This window comes from Ursus arctos, unplaced genomic scaffold (genome assembly GCF_023065955.2).
Source record: "Ursus arctos isolate Adak ecotype North America unplaced genomic scaffold, UrsArc2.0 scaffold_4, whole genome shotgun sequence".
Lineage (NCBI taxonomy): Eukaryota > Metazoa > Chordata > Mammalia > Carnivora > Ursidae > Ursus > Ursus arctos.
In genome coordinates, this window is record NW_026623056.1 from 37,182,667 (window position 1) to 37,206,971 (window position 24,305).

The 24,305-nt window shown below is 33.3% G+C and overlaps 1 protein-coding gene across 36 annotated transcripts in view; it reads left to right on the forward strand.

Annotated features, from left to right (window-relative positions):
- ZBTB20 (zinc finger and BTB domain containing 20) overlaps positions 1-24,305 on the forward strand; it is a 780,933-nt gene that overhangs the window by 2,134 nt on the left and 754,494 nt on the right. For 15 of the 36 annotated variants that reach the window (XM_057306652.1, XM_048215025.2, XM_057306651.1 and 12 more), the window contains exon 1: positions 15,701-24,305. This exon is cut by the window's right edge and continues 16,310 nt beyond it. The exons of 10 other annotated variants lie outside the window; for them this stretch is intronic. The gene's annotated coding sequence lies outside the window, so the exon portion shown is untranslated. 11 more of the 36 variants (XM_048215038.2, XM_057306654.1, XM_048215023.2 and 8 more) reach the window with 2 other exon arrangements.

Sequence of the window (24,305 nt, forward strand, 5' to 3'; positions counted from 1 at the left end):
ATCTCACAGACCAGTGGAATACAGGCCTTTTGCCTATGAAGATCAGGTGACAAGTTAACTGTGTACCAGCCTCCAAAGCAATACGCCCTTTCATGGTGAGGTCCCAATTTTAACAGACTAAAGAGAAAAGTTTAAGATTAAAAAGTTATCTAATTTTATCCATTTTTGGGAAGAAGTCTATGCTTGTCTGTCTAGTTCAATTAAGATGCCAGTATTTTAAGATTGCTACTACAGCAAGAAGATACAGATAGTTCATGTGTATACTCACTAGCTACTGAAAGACAATATGAGTTTAGAGAAAAGAAAAAACTTGTATGTGAAAGTTATAATTTTGGGGGGTATGTTTAGAACTACTAGATGTGATGCCAGTTAACTATGTAGTTAGTTCAGAAAGTTTTTGTGACCCACAGATATCCAACTAATCTTGCTGTCAAATTAATATGAATTTGACTACTTGGTATAGGAATAAAAATCTAAGGAAGAAGCCATTTTAAATGAATTATTTTTATCTCAGTACTGAAAATCTGAAGAGGGCTTTCTAACCAATTGGACTTCCCAGAAAAAAAGGCATGACTGAATATCGGTCAATTTAGAAGAGCACAAAAAGATACAATTTAGTTACTGTAAAGGATCTAAAATTTATAAGTAAATTAAAATTATTTAAAATATTTTAGAATGAGTGACACATAGAGACTTCTCTAAAACATTTGGAATACAGAAGTGGAGCTTGATGGGCTCTGCTTTATTCTCTGAAATAATCATGCTTTTCTGAAATGGATGTTTAAATTCATGAAATTGTTCTAGACACTTGGGATGTAACAGTGAACAAGAGATAAAATAACCTGCCTTTGTGGAGTTTATGTTCTAATGTCACATATAGTTTGCATACTTCAGATTGCCAGGAGAAGAGATTTTTGTATGAAATTTTAAAACCTAGCAGTTTTTTCACTTAAGAGAGTGCAATTTGAAAGAATTTACAGAAGTTCGAGGAGCAGGGAGGTCTTTACTAATTGCCAATGATAAGAAAGGAAGAGCTAACTTTATTTGTACCCTTTGTTATTGTCATGAAACATTCTCCATACATTTCAGTAGGTCTTTTTAACTAATAGAGGTTTTATTTTTTCATAATTTTGAGCATGCCTTTGAAATAAATAAAATGTTACTTTATATTAAAAAAAAATCTGTGTCTTGGAATTTACTGTAAAATTCCGATGGAGCTTTTTGTCTTGTTAGCAAATCGTGGTAAAACATAAACTAAAATATCTTAATTTTTTAGTAAGAATTTGTTTTAGGAGTATGTCTGAAAAATTAAGTGCCTAAATCTTTTTCAGTTGTGGTTTTATCAAGAGAAGATGGGAATTTGTTGTAATTAATTTATAGGTGACATTAAAGAGAGAAAGGCCTGCAAAAAATGCTTTGTTATTTAAACCTTTCTTTCAAACTACAAAAGCGTTTGATTGGCACTTCTCTGATTTAATAGACCATTTGTAATGCAAGAGGAACATTACAGAAGATTTTAGCATTACTTTAATCATTTAGTCTGTAGGTGTAAAAATCCTAGGTTTCTAACAGAAGGAAACTTGGTGCTTGGTTAACGGAGTATATGATTTAATGCCGAGTTTGTTGCTTTAAGTAGTGGGTGTCTCACCTTTCCAAAACCTAGTTCATAGTTCTCAAATAACAAGTTCTGATTTTTGTTATTTTTCTCTGTCACAGTGAGTCTTATTTTGTTAGCCAAATCGGTATTCAGTTCTTAAGTAGGATAATTTTTTTTTTTTTAACACAATTCTCCCACCGGCAGTCCTCCCATCCCCTGCTGTGAAGGGCTTGAATTTCTATACCTACATTAGATCTCTATTTATGCTAATTTGTAGCGTAATCACCTCTTCCAGAAAGGGTACGTATTAATGTACTTTATAGAACAGTTGAGGTTGCTTCTGCCTATTTGTATACAGACCTGCCAGCATCTGAAAGCTATAAATAGGAAGATTTAGGAAGAAAAGCAGAGACTATACTAATGGAATATATTGTCTTAGGTGAAATCTTTTTTTAAACAGCAAAGTGGAAGAATGTTGCTAGAATGTTAAAAACGAAGAGCTTTTCCTAATTCTAATGGTTGATCAATGTGTGTTTATGTGTATGTGAGTATACATTTTTATATGAGCATTTTTGAATAAAGGCATATTTCAGTATTGGGTAAATAATTTCAGTCCTGCCTTGTGGTCCTTGACATGTTCCCCAGTGATTTTGTTTAACTCACTGTTACTTACCAAAACTTTGCTCCAAGCAACATAGAAACATAAGCTAATTAAATCTTTGTAAATTTTGTAATAATTTTGGATTAAAAGTTATTGGAAGTTTTTTTTTTTTTTTTGAAGCATGATTAGAAGCAACCCTTTGAAATGAATGAAATCTAAAGTGAAGAGTTCTTAGAACCCCGGATCCACATAAGACAGTTGAAAGTTTCAGAAAGGGGTATTCATAGGGCAAAAGACAAATCTTGATATCTGTCAGATTCTTATAGTAATAAAATAAGCAATAAAGTAAAATGACTAATCTATTAATATTCATATTTTTAAGGTAAGTGTAAGTATGTGTACACTGCATTTTAAATAAAAATTTGGGGTGTTATTGGCTAGACACAGTCATTTCTTTGCCAGAGATACTAGGCTGTGTGAAGGCTAACCATCTGTCAAGTGATAGAGACAAAGAAAGGTTTAATATACTAGTCTAAAATATCTACAAACTTGTTTTGAATTGTATTGTCATTTTGTTTTGGCCTTCATACTCTGTGTTGAATATGCACTGGGTCAGTCACCCCACTTTGTTTTATGAACAAACTATTCAAGGTCTAGATAAGGTTATCATTGCAGCTGATGTGATCCAGAGGCATGATAAAATATGTTTTGATTTTACTTTCATGTGATGATCAAAAACTCACAAGTGGGCCACCCACTAGCAGTTATACAAATGACTTCAAGCACACTTATTTTCACCCACCCATTCTGAATTTTGGGTGTCTTAACTCTTTTGCTTTATATATTCAAGCCTTGTATTTCAAACCCATTCCTGAGCTGTTTGGGGCTGGGGGTGGGGGGGGAAGTAGCAACAGGAATCCAGATTGCCTGTTTTAGGTACAATATGGTGTGATGTGAAATTGAAACAGCAGATTGGTGAGAAACTTTAGTTTCAAACAAATATAAACTAGTTTGTTTAGTGAAGTCATACACAAAACAGTAGTCTCTATTGACAGGGCAGTGTTTTTTTCCATACCTTCCACATTATGAGGTTACTGTGGTTCTTTGGGCCAGCAGTCTATTTCCAAAGCATCATATAGGAAAAAGAAGCCCTAATATTGCTGATTGTAATGATATACTTAGATATAGCAGACTGAGGAATTATTTATAGCAGTGCTAATTATATCAATAAAAATAGCAATATTAATACTGTGAGTGTCAAAATCCATTCTTGACAGTATGAGGTAAACAGAACTATAGTCAAACAAAGCAGCCAGCCTGTTTCTACTGTCAGCTCATGAATATGCACTTCAGGAAAAATGTACACAATTGGTTTACTGATTTAATCTCTTTTTCAATTACTTTTGACTTTTTAAAAGATGTTCTTTATTTCTAATTGAGATAATATTAAAAAGATCTGGGTTTTATTTTTGAAATTCTTGGTACCATTTTCTTACTGTCTTTAGTAAGTTTCTAGAGGCTTATGTGTCCATAGTTAAGTACTTTATAATTAATTATAAGAAATTTATTTAAATGTACCCCCATTTTTGGAACACAGATTACCATTGCACAGGGAAATTGGAAGACCCTCTAACAATTTGCAAAACAAAACAATACAAGACAAACAAAACCCACTACTACCATACATGCACACACAACCAATAAATCTCTGGCTTTTTTTAGACATTAAAAAATATCCGTTTCCATGGTTCTGATTTAAGGAAAAGCATAAATTTTCTTTGTAGTTTTCATTATTTGTCAGTCTTTACAATTTTATGTTATTTAAAATTTATTTTCCTACTAATAGAAAATCATGTAAGTAAAAGTTATTAAATCCAAAGGTTTTCAACTTGAGGGGACAACATCTAATCTTTTAATTAATCCCTCATCTCTTAGATTTAGTTTTTATTTTATTGCACGTTGTCAGAAATCTCAGATGTGAGTTAGGAGAGATTGTTCCGGGCCTAGTGCTGCCAGCAGTTGTGTCATCTTGGGCATGTCTCATAATCTGAATCTCTGCCTTCTTCATCTTCAGGGTCTCTTTCAGCTCTGATAAGTATCTTTCTTTTGACACTTGGATCCTTATTTTAGCTTTAGGTGATATGACTGGAAGTGATATGTAAAGTACTGGGAAAGAGCATGCGTAAAATATTTGACTTTGCTTTTTAATTTTAGTCCTTGATACAGGTTTCCTTTTAGTGATACTTGCTTTCAAATATAGTGTATCTGTGTAAGTATAGATGTATAAAAATTAAGTACTTAAAATCTTTTGTAGTTCATAACTTAATAAACTTACTATTTTTCATAAATGTTTCACCGGTTCATTTTCATTCATGAAGGTATGTTGCTAATAGAATTTATAAACAGGATTCCTTGCATTTTATTCCACATAGAGTTGCTTAACTGGAGAAAGTGGGTAATAACAGAATGAATTAACTCAGAGTCATTTTCTAATTCTGTGAAATATGTAGAGAAATAGATATATTTTTCAAAGAAAAAAGGTAAACTTGGTTTTTGTGCTTCTCAAAGCAAAAAATATACTCTGAGTACTCGGGAGCCATTATAATTTTTACTACCGCATTTGATTTTTGATCCTACATTGTACCTATCCAGGGATAGATATACATAGAAAGGAAGCAAGGGAGACAAAGTTGACTTACTTGATGAAGAAAAGCTGAAAGACTCTGTGTTAGAAAAGACCTTGTAAATACTGTACTGTCATATATAGAAACAAACAGCCATACACAATTCATTTGTACCTACTTGTAGGTATTTATTTAAGGATAACCTCAAAGTTTTCATTTAAAATTTCACTCTCAGTTTCTTTTTAATTGACTCACATGTTTTTTTTTTTGCTGGTATGAATGGTAGTGAGAGGCTCAAAAGCATCACATACTTTACCTATTCACAAATGGAAACAGCAGTCTGGAGAAAGCTATACAATCCCAGGATCCTTCCTCTTCCCTCTACCCAACCCATAGCTGTAGATGCTCTGGTACTAATTATAAACATTTTATAAATCTCCTCAGAGGCAGAATGTGTGTACTGTCTAATATAGTAGGTAATGCCAAGCTATTCTGGCCTACCAAATATCTAACCAAGACATGGCCAGAAAATTATTAGATCCACCATAGGGCCCAAAAGGTGATATGAGTGCTTCAATGCATGCAAATAGGGGAAAAATTTTCTAAGGGATATTTAGAAGGGAAGCTGATTTTATACTGTTACTTAACTGAAACCCAGACATACATCAAGGAATTAATGTAAACTCTGTTCTAAAGGCACTGTGCCAAAAGAGTAGCAAAATTTTTGGTGGGAAACATAGTGAAAATGAAATAAAATATATCTGTCCTTGTACAAAAACAATAATAACAACAGCAGCCAGCATTTATTGAGCACTTACTGTGTACCAGGAATTGGTTATAGCTGCATATTCTCCCATTAATTCCATAATCCTATGAGACATGTACTTTTATTATGGCATTTTTAAAGGTAAGCAAGCTGAGGCTCAGCAAAGTTAAGTAACTTGTTCATAGACACACAGCTAGTATATAACAGCTGGGGATTCAAACTCAGGTTCAACTCTAGATAACCTAAATTCTTAAACATCACCCCACCGTGACTCTATTCTGGGACCATTTTCACTCAGTGCTTGCCCAGATTAGTACTGGTTATTTTATTTCAAGAAAGGCATAGTGGATTTGGAGAAGGCTTCAGAGAAGGGCACAAGGTGAAAGAGCTATAAGTGGGAGGGATGGTTGCTATGGAAGAGTCTGTTTTTAAAATGTAACTCTCTAGTCTAGAATTACAAATGCTGAGAGGGACTTTGTCTAAAGGTTTTACAATGGATGGACTGGGGAGCTGCTGCCTGATTTGGTTCTGTGGACAACAGTGGAGCTGGGTAACAGATGTTAAAAGAGGCTGAGGAAATTCTGAGTAGGAGCATGTCAAAGGAAGCGTTAGATACTGGGAATCCTGGAAGGTAGAGGTCACAAAGGAGAACTAAATCTAAGCAGCTATTGAGTAATCAAGAACTAGGGATCATACAGAAAAAAAAAGGATGAGGCAGAACAGAAACAGTATCTTCGAAAGTGGGACAGATTCTACTGACTTTGGAAGGCCCTTACATATGTTGTTTGTCCCCTTCGTTTGTTTCAGAAACCAACAGCTGGCTTAAATAGGGGCCACCCAGAGTTTAGGATACAAAGATTGCTGTGGTTTTGGCACTACAAAAAAACATGGTCATCAATAATAAGAATTAGGCAGTAAGTTTAGGTCTATTACAAAGAAATGCAGTTTAGCACAGAAAACTGTGGTAAACCTGAGAATAGCTGTCGTTAAGTGTCTACTGTGTGCCACTCAATTCTGAAATCACTTGTTTCCAGGGACATTTATTTGCTGCCTTCTGTACAGTTTTCAAATATAAGAAAACACCTGTTAGCTTTTCTAAGAGTATGAATGGTGAAATAACTTCTACTGTAATTTTATTTCATTTCATTATGTAACTTAGCTTTTGATCTCCTCCTTTCCACAGTACTGGAGTTTTAAACCAGGCTCCACAAAGCTTAAGGTGGAATAGAGTCTAGACTTCTCTTATGTAACTGTAACTTTTCCTTAATTTGTCACTATACTGAAAGAAAGGTTCAATTTTTATTTGATGGGATAAATGCATTTCTGTCAGTAATAGGCTCAAATGATCAGCCACAGTAAAGTCAGCATACATGAGTTTGGATTATATTTAGGATAGTCAACATGAGTTAATGAAAAGGGAATTACAGCAACTTTTAAGTGAATTTTTGTTATTTCAAATAATTTTGAAGACATCAAACCGATTACAAACAGCTATGTGTGCCATGCCCTTTGTCTACAAGGTACTAGAGACTTCAAAAGTTTTTAAGAGATAATATTCATTGTTGAGCTATATTATATGTTGGGTCATCAGAATGGAGACAAAGAATAATGAAAGTGCTGTACCACTACTTATATGTTTTTACTGTTCTTTATGACAATATCTCTGATCTTCAGACTCTTCAGTGCACTAGGTAATATAGTACAGTAATCATTTTGCGTGTTTTAAATGGATACATCACTAAGAAAAATATACTGTGAAGGTAGAAAGATATACTCAGTTTATGCATGACACCTTTCCCCTTCAGGTTCATTGTCATTGGTACTCTTGTTCTTGTTCTTCTGGCATCTTTTGGTACCTAGTCTTTTTAACAGCTATGTTGTTTGCATCTGACCTTCCTTTATATATATGACCCTTAGAATTATACCTTTGGAAACTTATGCTCTCAATAATCCTTCTTGTTCTAGTAAAGTGTTGAGAACAAGGCAATACTGTGTTGAAATGGGTGATTTGAGCTGATATACAGTATGGAAAAAAAATGAACAGGATTCCAGGCTCTTCTGATTCAGATATTCTACATTATATTCTCAACATTTGTCGTAAAGTGAATTTCCAAAGTATATAAAAGCCAAAAATAAATGGTTGTTGCTTTTCTGTAATTTCATGTTATGCATAATACCTTTGTTTCTATTTTTTGTGTAATGATGAGTTTTATTATGCAAAAATGGGTACATCCAGTATAAAGTAAATGTCAGTTTCATGTTTTATATGCAGTTTAACTCATGACTCAAATTCTTTGATAATCATTGCTCAGGAAAGGTAGCATTTAGAATTCTACTACACTGAACTGTGCTTCTTTAAGGGCAAGTACCATGTTTTATTCATCTTTAAAGCCCTAGTGCTGAATATAGTACTTGGTACACTGGACGGATTCAATGTTGATCAGGCTCTTTGTAGCTGTCCTAGGAAGATTACTTGGATCCTTGCTTACCAGGCTATCTTTCCCCTTATTTTCTGTTGACCAGTTCAAATTTAGCATTGTCACAATTGTTATTACCTATTATAGGCCTTCTCTGTACTTTCTAAGACCCAAACATTTTATACATGCTCATGATCTTTCATTCTTTTAGATACTTAATGAAATTCTGTCATGGCAGAAGTTTCAATATAAAATTATATTTACTGTGATTCAGAAAAGAACTATATCAGATATCACCCATCAATGGTAAAGCAAATCTACTACAATCAATTCAGGATATTGTGTTGAATAGAGTACACAGAATTACATTACCTAGTGATTCAAGGATGAAACCCAAATTTCATATCCTATATGATTCCTATCTGGATAGTAGGACAAATAACCCACAGAATTTTTTGCACTTAGTAGATTGCAATTGAGCTTTTGAACATTTTATATGAGCTTCTTACTTTTTAAAAAAAATGTACATAAAAGCTCATACAATTAAAAAATAGACTGTTAGCCTATTTTACCTTATTATCTCAGTTGTTTAGAAGTCTAGTCCAGAGAAACACTTTAATGTTAGGTGATATCATTAGCTCTTTTAGAAAGCAAAAAGGGTTATTGGGCTGTGAACAATAGGGAAGGTAATGTGATGTAAGCCACCGTGCAGGATGCACATTTAATTCCTATATAACTCTGACATGCTTTTTCATTTATAAAACTTGCTAGTTGGATTTTGGGAAACTTTCATGATTGTGCAAAGTCATAATTTGTCTTTGTACTAATGGAAACTACAACACATTGATTTGAAGTTGTTTCTAAAACAAAAGATAATTATGTCCTGAAATAATTAAAGCTGGAATTGCATTAAAGCTTACTTCAAGTGATTAATAGCTGTAGTATATTTTGGGATCTGTATCTAAAAGCATGAAGAGAACAAACACATTGTCATTTTTATATATTTAGGAATAATGCTTTCTGAGGAAAGTATTAATTCTTGAGAATCAGTATAATAAAGTCCCAAACACACCCCAGATCCACACACCTCCCTTCCTGTAACATTTTTTAAATTAAGGATTCTGAAAACAAAGTGATCTACGCATATGGCTATCTTCCCCTTCACTTCCAATTCCTGACTGCCTTTCTGAATACAATTGCCATGATACCTCAGGTGGAGACACTGCTTTGAAATGTCTACTTTCACTTGGGCAAACAACTAGAGAACAGTACTGGAGTTCATAGATAAAGACCAGAAAACAGTAGAAATTGAGAAGAAGAGCTTGGGCTTCAGAGATGTGTGAACCACTAGGGGAGAAAAACCAGTATTTCTCATTTAAGTATTTAAGTCTCCCCACCTGACTAATATGCCAAAGTTGCTGAATGTGCTGGCTGAGTTTTCTGTGTCCCTGAGACTGCAAAGAAATAGATAGGACAACAAAGATCTTCCTCCTCGTGCCTTGGCAGGGAACTGACAGACTCTACCTTTGCATTTCACCGAGTGTGTCTGCCGTTGAAGATGCTGCAACAACCAGAACTGAGCTCCAGTGAGCTATCAGTGAAAAATAACAATCCATTTAAGGGGACCTAGTAGTGAGGGAGATAGGAAGATCAGGTAGGAAAATGAGAGTACATACTCTAAGCAACTAGTGCTGTTGGCAAAAATAAGTGCAACCTGAATTTGGGAAAAGAAAAAAAAACATTTAAGGAAACTCAAATTCAGAACAAAAAAGAATTTCAGATACTAATAAAACACTTACCTCAATTGAACAACTCAGTGGAAAAATTGAAGGAGAATATGATCGCCTTGAAACGTGATTCAGTGAACTGAAAGACCAAGTGCAAGAAATAGAACAGAGGTAAAATGTGAAAATCTTGAATAAAAAGGATGAGTCTTTGAGGTCAGATCAGAAGTCAAAATATGTGAATAATAGAAATTACAGAGGGAAAGAAAAGAATAGATGGAGGAGAGGTAAATTAAATGATAGAAGAAAATTTTTCCGAGATTAAGAAAGATCAGAATCTGTGGATTGAAAGGGTTTACTGATTTATGGTCTTGATTGAAAGAAAAGACACACACAGGGATATCGTGATAAAAGTTCTGAACTCTAACAACAAGTTGAACTGTGTTATAAGCTCCCAATAGAAAGAGCAAAATTTCTACAAAAGGGAAAATATCAAAGTATCATAGAACTTCTTATCTGCAACATAGCAAGTTAGAAGATAGTGAAATGGCATCTACAGACTACAAAAGAAAAATGACTACAATCCAAGAATCAACACCCCGAAAATTACCATTTGCTAGTGAAGGTGAAAGAAATACATTTAGGGATAAATAAGAACTCAGAACATGTAATTACTATACCCCATCTGAAAAAAAATGCCTGAGAATAGATTATAAGCAAATAACAAACCAGAACAAAGACTTCAAGATGAAGAAGATGAAGAAGAAAGGAATATACTGGTGAATAATAAGCATTTTAATGTTATTGAGTGTGTGTGTGTGTGTGTGTGTGTGTGTGTGTATAATTTCATTTAAGAGAGAAAGATAGGGGCACCTGACTGGGTCAGTTAGTAGCGCATGTGACTCCTGATCTCAGGGTTATGAATCCAAGCCCCATGTTGGGCATAGAGATTACTTAAGTAAAACTATAAATAAAAACTATTTAAAAAAGTGATAAAGATAGATGACTAGTAAATATGTAATGAAATTTCAGACTTTTGAAATAAAAAGATCAAATTTCTATAGAGAAACTTTTTAAAGTACTAAACTGTCTCATGAAAACTTAGTTGGGGGTGGCTGGGTGGCTCAGTCAGCTAAGCATCGGCCTTAGGCTTGGGTTATGATCTCAGGGTCCTGGGATGGAGTCCCTGCTCAGTGGGGAGCCTGCTTTTCCCTCCCCCCCTACTCCTCCCCCTTTGTGCTCTCTCTCTCCCTCTCTCTCTCTCTCAAATAAATAAAATCTTGTTTTGTTTTGTTTTTTTTAGAAGAAAACTTAGTTGATGGGGGAATGGGCAGGAGGAAAGTAAAAGAGGAGGAAAAAGAGTAGTGGAGATGAGAGACACAAGGATGAGAAGTGGGAGGAAAGTGAATGTATCCTAAAGATCTCATCTATTTAGGCGGAAAGGGGATAGAATCTCATGGTGGCAAAAAAGTGTCTGTTCATTAGAGCAGAAAAGGGAGGTAAAGAAGGGAATACAATAGTGCATCCTATAGAACCTCAATATTAGCAAGGAGAAAATAGAATGCAGAGCCACTTGATCAAATAAAACATGAAAAAGGTAGTAGGAAACAATAGTGTAAAATAAGAAAATAGAAGTAATTAGAAGAGATAAAAATAAATGCATCAATTATGTTTAATGTGGATGGACAAAATACTCCCATTAAAGACAGATGTCAGAATGAGTTTAAATACATAAACCACTCAAGTTATATTACAGGAATAACGCCTACGACAAAGTTAAAGAGAAGGCTTTGTAAAATGGTGGACGTAAGAGACATCAGACCAATGCAAACAAAAGGAAAACAGAAAAAAAAAGGTGACAGCATTGATACTAAAGAGATACTGTACTGATAAAAGGCACAGTTTATGAAGAAAATAACCACATAAATCTGTATACAGCAGGTTTATTTATAGTAAATAAGTACATAAAGCAAAAACTGGAAAGGTCCAGACAGTTCTGTTAAACACATAGAAATAATGACTAAGAGAAATGGAATATAATTCATAAAAATAATGTATATGTAAAATCTGATGTTCTTTAAATATTTCTTTTGAACATCTGTGTTTAGGTACAAAGAAAAATTTATAAATTTTAGGAAGATTTTTACAAGCACATTTGCTGATTATAAGCTAGTGTAAATAGAATTTAAAAGGTAACAAAAATTATTAACTACTTAGAAATTAAAATACTACATAACCCTTGGTTAAAGAGGAAGTCACTTGAAAAACAATGAAAAGGAGACTATTTTATATAAAAACCTATGGAAAATAGCTAAAGGTGTCAGAGGAGAGTTGATAGCCTTATATGCCTTTGTTAGTAAGAAAAATAGAAAATAAGGGGCAATCTAATAACTTTAAGAAATTAGAATACAGAATAATTTAAGATAGAAGAGGGGGATAAAAGAGGAAGTGAGAATTCTTAAAAGATGAAATTAATTAAATGGAAAACAAAATATAATAAAATCAATCTAAAAGCTGGTTCTTTGGAAAGACAAATACAATACATGAAGATGAAAAAACAAAAAAGAAAACGGGCCCAGCAATTCTATGTGGGAGATAATTGAAAGCATATGTTCACATAAAACTTGTGTTCACATAAAGCAAATGTTCCTAACAGCACTATTCATAGTAGCCAAAAAGTAGAAGCAATTCAAATGTCCATCAACTGTTGTATGTATGGATAAACAAAAATGTGGTGTGTCCATACAATAGAGTATTATTCAGCCATAAAAAGGAATGAAGTATTGATACATGCTACAACATGAATGAACTTTGAAAACATTATGCTAAGTGGAAGAATCCAGATATAAAAGGCCACATATTGCATGATTCCAGTTATATGAAATGTCCAAAATAGGCAAATCCATAGCAACAGAGAGTAGATTAGTGGTTGCCTGGGCCTGGGGGAAGGCAGGATGGGGAGTGACTGCTTAATGGGTATAGGATTTCCTTTTGTGGTGATGAAATATTCTGGAATCAGTTGGTGATGTTTATACAACCTTGTGAATGTACTGAAAGCAACCAAAGTGTACACTTTAACATAGTTAAAATGGTGAAGTTTGTGTTATGTAAATTTTATCTCGATGATAATAATAATAATAAAGTTTATGGAAAAGAGACTGAGCAAAACTAGACACTAATTGGGAATGAAAAAGTAGATAAAACTGAAATATGAGAAGAATTTTAAAAGAAATCTAAATGCAACTGTCTGGCAATAAATTTGAAATCGATAAGAAGTAGAATATCTTTTATTCAAATGCAAATTATAAAATTGACCTAAGAAGAAGTAGAAAACAGATACCTATTAGCATAGAAGAGGTTAGAAAGATGACCAAATGTGGGCACTTAAAGGAATAAATAATTTTGATAATTTAAATTATTCTAGGTCATTGAAAAATATTGAAGCCTCTCCTAATTTTACTTAAAACCTAACTGATGAAGATTGTACAGAAATAAATTATAGTCCAATCTCACTTATGAAATAAATGCAAAATTTCTACATAAAATACTAGCAACTAATATCAGCAATGGATCAGAAGGATGATACAGCAGGACCTAAAATTTTGCTTGTGTGTGTTTAAGTAAGAATTCAAGCAGATTCAACAATAGGAAATATATCAGCATAGTTCATTATATCACCAATGAGAAATACATTCATCTTCAATAGAATTGCTTGAATATAATAAAGTATTTTCATTCACACCTAACAGAAAATGTAATCCAAAATGGTTAAATCCCAAAAATATTTCAATTAACATCAGTAACTAGATAAGGAACCATTTATCACAGTTATTAACACTAATGAGGAGGGCTTAGCAGATACAGTAGGCAGATGATACAGGTGACACTAATAGTTGTAGAGAAGAGTTTACAGTGTCTTTTGGACTGATCTCTCAACTTAAAAAATTCTAGAACTTTAAGAATCTAGAAAAATTACTAAGGTTAAGTGAAAGGCAGTTGGATGGAAGATAATTGAATGAAAATCAATAGGAAGTAATAGGCATCTAGGGAAGTTCTTTTTTACCAATAGGAAAAAAATATTTCATTTCCCATAGAAACAAAAGTTACCAAATGCTTATTAATAAAATTATGAAAAATTATATAGGATCTATATAAAAAAAGGGTAACAGCTTATTTAAGGACATGATCTGATTAAAGGAAGCACAGATCATATTTTTGTATGGGACAACAATAGCAAAATGTTAGTTTTTCCAGTCATTTTATGCTTATGTATTAAGTATATATATGTAATGCAATTATAATTAGATTCTCAAGGAGGATTTTTTTTAATTAAAAATCTTTTTCAAAATTATATGGAAGACAGAGCAATCTATACTTTCAGTGCCATCCTGATCAAAATACCAGTGGCATTTTTCAAAGAGCTAGAACAAACAATCCTAAAATTTGTATGGAAAAAAGACCCCAAATCACCAAGGAAATGTTGAAAAAGAAAAAGCTGGGGGCATCAAGTTGCCTGATTTCAAGCTATATTACAAAGCTGTGATCACCAAGACAGCATGGTACTGGCACAAATACAGACACAAAGATCAACGGAACACAATAGAGAGCCCAGATATGGACTGTCAACTCTATGGTCAACTAATCTTCGACAAAGCAGGAAAAAATATCCAATGGAAAAAAGTCTCTTCAATAAATGGTGCTGGGAAATTTGGACAGCTATATACAGACAAATGAAGTATATTACAGAGGCTATATACACCATACACAAAGATAAACTATAAATAGATGAAAGACATCAATGTGAGACAGGAATCCATCAAAATCCTAGAGAAGAACATAGGCAGTAACCTCTTCGACACTGGCCATAGCAACGTCTTTCAAGACACGTCCCCAAAGGCAAGGGAAACAAAAACAAAAATGAACTTTGGGACTTCATCAAGATAACAAGCTTCTGCACAGCAAAGGAAACAGTCAACAAAACAGAGGCAACCCACTGAGCGGGAGAAGATATTTGCAAATGACACTACAGATAAAGGGCTGGTATCTAAGATCTATAAAGAAACTTCTCACACTCAACACCCAAAAACAAATAAGTCAAAAAAAGGGGAGAACATGAACAGACACTTCTCCAAAGAAGACATATGAATGGCTAACAGACACAAGAAAAAATGTTCAACATCATTAGCCATCAGGGAAATTCAAATCAAAACCACATTGAGATACCACCTTCCACCAGTTAGAATGGCAAAAATTAACGAGGCAGGAAACAACAAATGTTGGAGAGGATGTGGAGAAAGGGGAGCCCTCTTACACTGTTGGTGATAATGTAAGTTGGTACAGCCACTTTGGAAAACAGTATGGAGTGTCCTCAAATAGTTAAGAATAGAGCTACCCTATGACCCAGCAATCGCACTACTGGGTATTTATCCCAAAGATACAGATGTAGTGGAAAGAAGGGGCACATGCACCCCAGTGTTCATAGCAGCAATGTCCACTATAGCCAAACTGGAAGGAGCTGAGATGCCCTTCAACAAATGAATGGATAAAGAAGATGCTGTCCATATATATAATGAAATATTACTCAGCCATCAGAAAGGATGAATACCCACCATTTGCACTGAAATGGGTGGAACTGAATGGGATTATGCCCAGTGGTATAAGGCAAGCAGAGAAAGACAATTATCATATGGTTTCACTTATATGTGGAACATAAAGAATAGAACTGAATGGGATTATGCCCAGTGGTATAAGGCAAGCAGAGAAAGACAATTATCATATGGTTTCACTTATATGTGGAACATAAAGAATAGCATGGAGGACATTAGGAGAAGGAAGGGAAAAATGAAGGGGGGGGAATGAGAGAGGGAGACGAACCATGAGAAACTGTGGACTTGGGGAAACAAACTGAGGGTGTCAGAGGGGAGAGGGGTGGGGGAATGGGTTAGCCTGGTGATGGGTATTAAGGAGGGCACATATTGCAGTGAGCAGTGGGTGTTACACGCAAACAGTGAATCATGGAACACTATATCAAAAACTAATGAAGTACTGTATGGTGACTAACATAACATAATAAAAAAAATTACGTGGAAGATTAAGTGCTAGCAAAAAGCAAGAAAACTTGAAAAAGAATAGTGAGATGCTAAAACATGGTAGAACTTACTCCAAAGCCAGCTAACCAAAACAATATGGTAACAGCATAGGAATAGACAAATAGATCCATTGAACAGATTAGAGAATCCTAAAACAGATGACAATTTAGTTGGAAAATAATGGATCATTTAATTAATAGGATTGGCATAATAGGTTATCTTTATGGAAAAGAGTGAAAGTATATTTCCATTTTGCACATTAAACAAAAATAATTTAAGATGAAAGGCTTAAATGAAAACAAACAGAAAACTTGCCAAAAAATCTAGGAAACTATAAAACATTTTTTTTTTAAAGTGGCCTCCACACCCAGCGTGGGGTTTGAACTCATGACCCTGAGATCAAGACCTGAACTGAGGGGCACCTGGGTGGCTCATTTTGGTTAAGCATCTACCTTCAGCTCAGGTCTTGATCCCAGGGTTCTGGAGTTCCCTGCTCAGTGGGGAGTCTGCTTTCCCTCTTCCTCTGTCCCTCCCCTTCAGCTCATGCCCTGTGTCTGGCTTTCTCTCTCTCTCAAATAAATTAATAAAATCTTAAAACAAAAACAAAAACCTGAGCTGAAATCAAGGACCAGATGCTTAACCGAGTCACCCAGGTACCCCTAAAATCTTTTTAACAAGAGTGAAAACTGAGAAAGTTTGAGTTAACTTAATTACATAAAAATAAAGACCTTTTATATAAAAATAATAAAAGTCATTAGGAAAATATAGGTTTGGAAAAGTATTTGTAATCTATGTTATCAGGAAAGGTTAATATCCAAGATCTGTTTGATGTTAAGAAAAAAGTTACGAAACAATCCAATATAAAAAGAAAAGACATTTCACAGGAAAGCAAATTCTGTTGGTTAACATATGAGAAGATGCTCAATTTCACTAGGAATTAGGGAAATTCAAATTTAAGTAACAGCGAGGTAATGTGTCTTAGCATTTAAAATTTGCGTTAATCTGATGGGGTTAACATTTACTGCCAGTAGAGATTTGGGGAGGTAACTCTTATTTGTTGCTGGTAGAAATGTGGTGTGTGTTACCTGTTTTGAAACGCAATCTGGTAACATCTGTTAAAAATTTCACTTCATAATATTGTTTGATTTAACAATCTCATCCTTGGGAATATATCCCATAGAAATGTAAGTATCAATATTTAAGGACATACTTTTTTTTTATTTCAATGTTGTTACAGCTTGTTTGTAGTGGTAAGAGTGGAAGAAATAGTAATTCCATTAATAAAGTAATGCTAATAAATAATGGGAATTTACACCATGGATTATAATGCAGTCACCAAAAGATGTGAATTATAGTTATCTCAGGTGATCTGGAAGAATTTCCAGGAATCACTGATGAGCAAGAAGAGCAAGGTATAGAAAGTGTGTATAACATTAAATTTTTGTATAATGACAAAAATCCCTGAATATGTGTTTTATATGTAAGATATGTTTACAGCAGATATGTATATATCTGCTTTATAGCAAAGTTATTTGCAAAGGGAGAAGAATATGAAAGTGGAATGTACTAAGTTGTTAAAATGGATTCCTTTGGATGAGAGGAAATGTAGAGGGAGAATAATAGATAGTCAAGCAATGACAGGAAAAGAAAAATTGTACTAAGAGGATATTCAAAATCCCACTTATGCTTTATAATAAAATTAATTAAATTTGAATATATATGTATGAAAAGATTAAATTAAAATGTTTATAAATACTATGACTAATTTGGTGGTAATGACTTCATATTTCTAAATATTGGCACCTGGGAAGTGATTTTTTTCTTTACATTTATGATTTCTTCAATTTTATACCACGTACTTCCAGAATTTTCTACATATTCTAAGAAATCTTTATATAATTGAGCATTTCAGGCCAAATAAACTTGTCTACAAATGATTGGTAGTTTGAGATCACATCAAAGCCTGAGTCCTGTCCATGTCAGGGCTGACATGCAGCTGATATCCTTTGGTAAAACTTAGGTGATACGTTTCAATTTGTTCAAGTGTTCATTTTCTTTGGTACTAACCAAAGTACTTTAGTACCTTCTGTTGTTAGTTGTTAAGCATTTTTAATATTACCCCTGTCAATGTTACAAATTAAGTATAACAACAGTTATGCATGATTGGAAGTCTTGCACATAGAAGTTGCTTATTAAATACCTGCTGACTTGACATAATATTTTAGGTATAGTAGTGATTTTAACAAGGTAACAAATGTGGAAATAAAAGGATTTAAGGGTATTTAAAAGTGAAACTAAAAGTCAGCATATATATGATTTTTAGGCAAATGACTTCTGTGTCTCAGAATCTTAATATTTAAAATAGCGTATTTTCCTCACCTATTTAACAGTCTTTAGGTCAAATGAAGTAATAAATGTTTAAGTGCTTTGAAAAACATAATGCATTGTACAAAAAATGATGATAATAAAAGTCTGAGGGCAGTCATATTTTATATTTAAGAGACATATTTTATTATATATATATATTTCAAGTTGCATGTTTGATGTTAAGCCTCTTGACATTTCAATAATAGAACATATTACTGATAAAGCTATCAAAGCCTCAGCCAGACAAAACAGTGGGATCCATGGAAGGTGTGAATACATTTAATTGCTTAAAGTCCAAGATGAGTCTCCAGAATTTCTTTGTTTACTTTCCTGGTGATTGTGGGAAATTGTTTACTCAGGTATGTCTCCTGATTATCTCTTGTTCTAATATAGAGATATTAATATTTTGTGGGATGTCTGTGCCTTCATCACATCTGGACATAATGGTAATGTTGCATTGTGTTTTGACTTAATAAATGGCCTTGAATAGCTAAGCACAGCTATGTAGTCTGTTGTTATATTTTATTACAAATTCCTAGTAATTTATAGCTGTAATTACTATTGACTATAGCATGAATACTTTAATAGTAAAATCTTTATTATCGTTTAGTCGCCAGACACCATATTTGCCATTGGCTAATTTTTGAGAGTATGCAACAATCAGGAAATACGTACATTATAATTTATTAGTTAGAAACAACACAACAAAAAACACATTTACATCCTTTTATTATAGAAACATAAGTATAGTCTTATTAAATTTTCTAGAATCTATACTGTAGAATACTATTAAAGATACCTAAATTCTGGTTTGGAGAAAATGGAGTACATGAACGTGTTTTTCTAAGTCCAAATATATTTTTATACCTGACTCTTTCCAAGAATACATCCTTATTTTAAAATTTTCTTGCCCCAATAATTTGGCTTTTCCTTTCTCTATAAATATTCTTGCTATTTCACTGGTCTAATTTCCTTCTGTTTCTCTATGGTTCTTCCTGTATTGGAGACAGTGTTATAAGAAAGCTTAGAAGAGATAACGATCTTTGCATTTTTTTGAACAGACCTTCTGTGACACTAGTAGTAAAAACTACCTGAATTGATTCTTTTTGATACAATGTATTTCACTTAATGAAATCATTCTAATCAGGCATATTTACTCTTTCTGTGTATTGATTATCTTTATTAAATATGAAATTAACAGCAATTGTGATATATTTTTTAATATATCTCTCTACTCTTGTTTAGCAATACTAGTGTTGCTAGAGCAGAAGTACTTTAGAATATGCTGCATGCATTCTTAGACGTATATGCCATTGAAGTCATCTTTTAATTGTTTTTCTGCCTCCTTTTAAGAAAATTTCTGATCACCAGTGATTACTCCCTCAAATGCAGGTTGAAGTTTGATAGAGAACAGTGAGGGAAAAAGTAACCTTTTATTCTCATCCTAAAGAAACCAAAGTGATCTTTCCTTAATTCTTAACATTCTTTCAGTTTCTTATAACTCAGGAAAGAAGTTTCTTTCACTTCAACGTGAACCCAGTACCTTTTATCAGTATCTTCTGCTTCACTTTGGAATTGGGTGAAGCCCAATCATTATTTCTTAATAGCATAATCAACTTTCCAAAATATGCCACCTATCATTCCATTCAGTGGTCAGGTCAGTTTATTTAGTTTATTCTTTCAAGTCTCTGAATTTATTGAGTCACTGATGCTCAGTCTTAAAACCAAGGTTATTTATATTTTTTCTGCTTATTTTTTTTTAAAGTGAGTTTTAATTTGACCAAATAAAATGCTTACATGTTTAAAGCATTATATGACAGGCTTTACATTTACTGTTGCCTTGAGTGTATCAATCTTTTTAGCTTCCATTGTACTTCATAGTTGGAAATCAGTGAATAGTATAGATATAGTCTGTAAAACCAGCAGCATCCACATGTGGGAGCTTAAAATGCAGAATCTCAAATTCTGCCCAGTCCTAATTAATCATCATCTTCATTTTTAATAAGATCTCAAGTTATTCATATGTACATTAAAGTTTGAAAAGTATTCCTAAAGTGTTGTCATTTTTCAGTTGGACTTAATGTGCACAGAATTGGTTAATTATGATTCAAAGTCATTGTTCCATTTATTATCCTCTTTTATTACATTCATTCATGCATTATTTTTAATCAAAATAAATACCTACCCAAGATTCAACCAAAGAATTAGAACATTAACAATTTACATCCATCTGTATACTCTTCCCCTACTCACATTGATACTCCCCAACGAGAAGTAACCACCATTCTGAATTTTTGTTTATTTTCCATTGTTTTTTCAAAAAACAATATATATAGCTATACCACTTATAAAGTTGTGACTAAATAATATATTAATATGCTGTATTTATCTCTCAACATTAAGTTATTAAGATTACACATGCATGTTTTTGTAAGTAATTATAATTCATATGGTTAACTTTCACTTTTATATGATATTTATGACAATGCCAAAGTATATCTATCCTTTCTGCAATTAATGGGCATTTGGGTTTTTCATTTTTTTGTTAATATGAAGAGTGCTGGTATAAACATTTTTGTGTATGTTTCTTGGTTATGTTTGCAAGACATTCTCTTGAGTGTCTACTGAGATTTGAATTGCTGGATCGTAAGGTATATAATTGCCCAACTTTGCAAGAGACAGTCAAATTATTTTTCCAAAATTGTATTACCCATTTATACTCTCACCAGTGATGTATAAGATATCTCTGTTAATCCATATTCTCTTTTACCCATAGTATTTTGTCAGATTTATTAATTCTTGCTACCTGAGTGGATAAAAAATATCTCACTGTGGTCATGATTTGCATTTTCTAGTTGACCATGAAGCTGTGAACATGTATATGTCTTTTCTCTTCTGTAAAATAGTTGTTTGTGTCTTTTGCCCATTTTCTTCATTTAATTTTTTATGGGCCTTTTTATTGATTTGCATGAGTTCTTTATATATTCTAGATACTAATTTCTTCTCCTGACTCATAGCTTGTCTTTTCATTTCTTTTAGGGTATCCTAATGAATAGAAAAATCATGATTTTTAACCCTTTAGAGAACAACTTACACTTTAACCTCTACATAAGGTACAAAAATCAACTCCAGTGTAAGCCACATTAAAAGATATAAAAAACATTACCTATAAAAAATGAATTAATAACAATTTAGCTTTGGCTATCTTACTCATTTGCCTTTTTCCCTTCTCAGATGTCCAGAGCTTGTACAGTGGTGTATTTGTCAGAGGATTGACAAATATTCTGCTTAATGTTTCTAGTAAAGACACACTTCTTTGACAATTTAATCTGTCTCCCTTCTTAATCCTTTGTGTTTCTAGAATGTGTATTTCTTTTGTTTCCTTTTCTCTGTCTCTATTTTGATTTTTAAGATAAAAATATACAATCAGATAGGTAAATAATCATGTTTTATCAGTAACTCATATATGAAAACATATTCAACTATTAATCTGCTATTCTAGATATTTGTTAAATTATGTGAAAGGCAAACGTTAAGGAGAAAGAAGTTTCTATGTAATGGAATGAAAATAGGTGCTCAAAAATATTAAGACATGGTGACAAAGAGCCGATATATGGTAGTTTTAATAATTTTTACTGTGTGCTGGCCAGATATCTTCGGGGGATGTAGATTTAGGAAAGCGGAGGCAAGAACCTTCACTGAGTCACAATGGATGCAACAGGGAGAAATGTAGGATAGGACAGTACACAGAACTAGCCTATGACAGATCATTTAGAAAGGAGCAAGAGTTAGAACTTTATGGAAAGTCATACATGTTTTTCATGATGATTGGAATTTTGAGATAAATTACTAGGACTTGACCTTTAACTGATATATTTTTGTCTCAGGAGTGGGTATTTGGTATTAGAAATTAGTGTGTAGTGAAGCAGAATTTAGAGGGGTAAGCAGTAGTTGGAAAGTGATCTAGCTATGTGAGTGGAAAGGTGATTGTCAGCATGGAATGGACACTTGAGATGAGTAAAATGGGATATAACCTATGAGGGGCAGAAATATATTAGAATGCATAGCAATTGTAGGATGTGTGGTCAGAAAGAATGAAGAATAGGATCAATATGTGGATGGTCTTTTTAAACAAATGTTCTTTGGAAAAGCCTCAGTTTAGACTTTTTGGGAAGGCAGGGCATATAAACCATTATGAGGTTGTGCAACTTTTGAATGAATTAAAATCTATAGAGAACTAAGGATATCCTCAGAAATGTACAGAGATAAAACTTAATTTATATGAAATATAGGAAGGAATTTTTTGATTGAGGAAATTTTTATAGTTTAAGAGAGAATGGAGAGCAAGAAACAGCTACATGCTAACATTTTGCTAATGAAGATGGAGAAAAGAATTAGTTTCTGTTCATTGCATCTGCAATCTAAAGTCAATTGGGAGGGTTCAAATTTGAGGAGAATGTGTATCTTGATATTTACGTATGTATTTACTTATTTTTCAAAACCAGTGTAGCTTTATTGACTCAGACAGTGGACGCTCTCATTGTCCAGCCCACCCCACGCTTCCTGCCAAAACACCCACCTATATCTTGATATTTAGATACATGCTTTAAAACTTCAGTTGGACCTTGCTAATTATGTCATTTTAACTTCCCTTTTCTCATCATTTCCCATCTCTACCTGCCTATTTTTGCCTTTTGTTTCATGATGAAAATTGAAACAGTTCAGGATAATGTTGTTCATCTTTTCTTTTCAGTGAAGATGTTTTAGATGTACTTGTATTTGCCGCACAGCTAGCTGCTAATAGTCTCTGTCTTCGACATTTAGACAAGAAACTGAAGTGAAATTCTAATGTGTGGAAGAGTCCTCCAGGGTCCAGAAATATGTACTTTCATTAAGATTATAAAAAGACCACTGAATTTGACAAAGTCACTTTATATTCTAATTAAAAAATTAAAAAATCTAAAAATGGAATAACTCAAGCACACAGAGACTTCATGGGAAATAAAATGTTTATAAAAATAAACTGAACTTTCAAAATTAACTGAGTCTTGGTGATATTGAAATTTTGTCAATAGTGCCAATTATTCTTTGTATAGGTGCTTATTGGAAATGGAAGGTTTGTGATTGTGTGAATGTAAACATTATGAAATCAAACTTTGTGTTCCTCAAATCTAAATTCATCTTTAGAAACTATATTCTCAGTGAAGCTATACAATCATCTTGCCCTACTTCTTTGTGTCAAACTGAAAAAAGTCAGAAAATAATTCTTTAAAATACCTCTTTCCACATAGACAATAGTTCCATTGATTGTCAACTAACATATTTAGACTATCCTTCTAACAGATTTTCACTTTATTGTCCCTGGCTTGTTTTTATTTGCCTCACAATCTGGAACCTTTCTGGTTTAAGTCTCAGTGGGTAACAGACTGAAAATATTGCTTGATCTTTTCTTTTTCTTTTTTCCCAAGGTGGTTCTGTTCTTCATCTTAAATCAGTTCAGTCAGTTCGGGGAGTGGGGGGGATAGGTGGTGGTGGCAAATAGGCAAAATGTGAAAGGTAGAATGTTGTGAATTATTGAAATTGGATAATGGGTACAAGAGAATTCCTTCATTGTATGTTATTTTTGTATGCTTGAAAATTTTCATAATATATTTTTTAGATGCAGTCAGAAAAAGTCAGAAGAATAAAACAAATTAGCCCAACCAACAATGAGTTTGTTGCCCAGTTAGAACTAGATATGAATTCAGGAATTTCAGGGTACAGACTATAAAATTGACCTTATCTCAACAGGTTATAATTTATTTTATTTAGTATGGTCAGTCCAGGCTTTAAGCGCTTTGAATTATTACCTGAAAGGCAAAAGTTTGGATCTGAAACCACCAAGGGAGCTTACTATCACTTCCCCTTAATTCTGACGTTTCTTCCCTTGTCAAATGTCTAGTCTGTTTTGTTTCTCTTCTTGTTAAAGCCATTTGTGGCTGTTCCTTGCCATACTAACAAGAATACTTGAGTCTCATTCAAAGGTTTTCCATTTTGTTGCTTTTTTCCCTTCAGTTTACCTAATTATTGCCTTAAGTCAAACATGTAATGTGTTACAGTAGAAAGAGCACTGGATTGGAA